Genomic DNA, 2,508 nt, shown 5'->3' with positions numbered 1-2,508 from the left:
GAGCCTTTTGTATGAAAAGTCCCGAGTCATTTCTAACAAATGGCCCACAAGCACGCTGCCTCTGAATGGAGCCCAGTGGAGCTCATACAACCCAGGAACCTGTAACTGATCTTGGCTGGGGGGACCTTAGCGAAATTGCTTTTTGCTTTGGGGAATGTGAACTAAATCGGAGTTGTAAGATCACTTGAGTGCTCTTGATGCAGCTTTGAGAAGAAAAAGTCAGACTTGAGACAAATCCCTTCCAGGTCTGAGGGAGTGCAGTGGCGGGCAGGGCACAGGGACTGTGGGTGTCACTTGGCAAGGAATGGGGAATGAGGGAATGGCAGAGAAAAGGCTGGACCTAACAGCAGCACTGCAGATGTCCTTTGGCGGCTCCAGGCCACAGGGTAGGCCACTGTTGGGCATTGTCCAACATCCAATGGGCCAGGCCCATGGGGCAACAGGCTGCCGGCTGAAGGAGGCCATCTCCTTGCCTGAACTCTCCACGCCTTTTTGTTGTTGTTAAGGTTTGTTTTTATTTCTTTATTAATCACAACAACAATAATAATACTGGATGAATGGAAAGGAACACAGGAAATTTTCACCCAGGCTGAGTGTGTTTAACTCGGCTTCTATGTACTGTTGGACTGGGATTGGATGAGCCCGGGGACCAACCCATGGCAGCTCTTCTAGGTCCCACAGATGGGAGTCCAAGGGGATTTTTCTAACTGCCTAGAAACACCCTTCTTCCCCAAATCTGACTGACTTCTGTGAAGCCCTAGGCCGGAAGTGTGCCTTTCTTAAGGGCCCAGCCAGCCTGGAGCCTCTTCTCCTCTCCTGCGTAGACAGCTGCCCTTGTATGACCCCTACCCCTCAGTCCCTGCTGACCTTCAGTGAGCGAGCAGGGGTACCATAATTTGACCAAGGAGTTGGGGACCCGTAATTGTATAGCCCAACTGTGAAGCCCTGAGCTGGGTGCTTTTTTGAGCCTCTTCTAAGTGCTTCCTCTCCCCAGCTGACAACGGAGGAAGCTGACCAGTTAAAGAAGTGACCGTAAGGACCACCTTTTCCTTCATGCTTCACCACGACACTGCCACTTTGGGTGTGGTTGACCCTATTTCATAGATGGGGAAACTGACGCTGTGGTAGTTACAGAATCTGGTGTCAATCTGAGGATTCAGATCAAAGGGGTGGGGTCTAGCCTGTCAATCAGGTCACAGCTTGATGACCTCATTTGGAGGCACAAAGGAGATAAATAGCTCGCTGGAGACAGGACACATGCTCACTCCCTGGGAGACATCCCTGTGGAGAAGACACGTGGAGAGAGGCTGATGGAGCCAGAGCACTGGAGCCGGAGAAGCCACGTGGAGAACCCTGTCATTGCTGAGATGCATATAATGCCACTGGATCCACAAGACTTCCCACCCACTGGGCTGTGATCTTCCTGCATTTGGCATCATTGCATGTGTTTTGTGAGTATGAAGAGGACTTTATAGATTGGTATCAGATATATGGGTTAATATCAGACTTGTGGACTTGATCTGGATGGACTGGGCTGGGATGTTTTCTCAATATTCAACTGCTCTTGTATACAAAGCTCTTTCTTAGATACACGTGGGTCTCCCTGGATTTGTTTCTCTAGTCCATCCAGACTGACACAAAGGTTCAGAGAGAATGAGTGGCATGTTGCCCAGCTAGTAGAGCCTGCCCATGCCCTTAACCACCCCAATGAGAAGTCTCCGCTGCGAGGGATGCCAGAGGTCCTGTCTTTCTCCCTGAGAGCTGGGGACATGTCATTCTTCCTAGAGCCCCCCTACCCTGCTCCTACAAGTCCCCAACAGGTGGAACCAAGAGAACCCTATTACGGGCCTGGTGGCTGCATGGGCCCCTTGAGTTTACATGTTGTGTCCAAAAGGCTGTCCCTCCTCAACTTGGAAATCAGAGCCTGCACAGCCTGCTTCCCTAGGCCTAGCCTAAACCATGGTTTTATCCAGCTTTGGCCACCAGCCTGATTGAGGGGGGTGGGGCGGGGCCTCCCAGGTCTCAGCCTCCAGTCCATTTTTTCCCCTAAGCAAACAGTTTCCCTTCGGTTGCTGAAAAAATATTGTGCCATCTTGAAGGTGAAATATGATCTGGAGCCACAAATGAGACTTGAGGCGGGTGGGAGAGAAGGGAAAGGAGTGGCTGGCACAGAGCCTAAACTCTGGCTCCATCCAGTTTCTGGTTTGGGGGAAGGAGACGACTCAGACCAGGATGAGGATGTCATCTGCCTGCAGGCGGCAGCTTCCTGGGCCTTAAAGATTTTTTTTTTTAAACTGACATACCATGAAATTCACCCCTGGGACCCCAAAAAAGCTCCCTTCCCAATGGGTTCTCCCCCTCCTCCAGCCCCTGACCCACCCACAGTGCAGCCTCCCAGAGGCAGAAGAAAGCGAACAGACGCAGAGGCACGCTTCCCCAGAAGACCGTTTCTTCGGTGTGGGGATCAATAAACCCGTTTGCTTAAAAGGAACCAGATGATTTCATCCT

The sequence above is a fragment of the Echinops telfairi genome, unplaced genomic scaffold, assembly GCF_000313985.2.
Source record: "Echinops telfairi isolate 266 unplaced genomic scaffold, ASM31398v2 ScPeMD7_2291;HRSCAF=2852, whole genome shotgun sequence".
NCBI classification, from domain to species: Eukaryota; Metazoa; Chordata; class Mammalia; order Afrosoricida; family Tenrecidae; genus Echinops; species Echinops telfairi.
Note: the sequence above shows the minus strand (reverse complement) of the source record.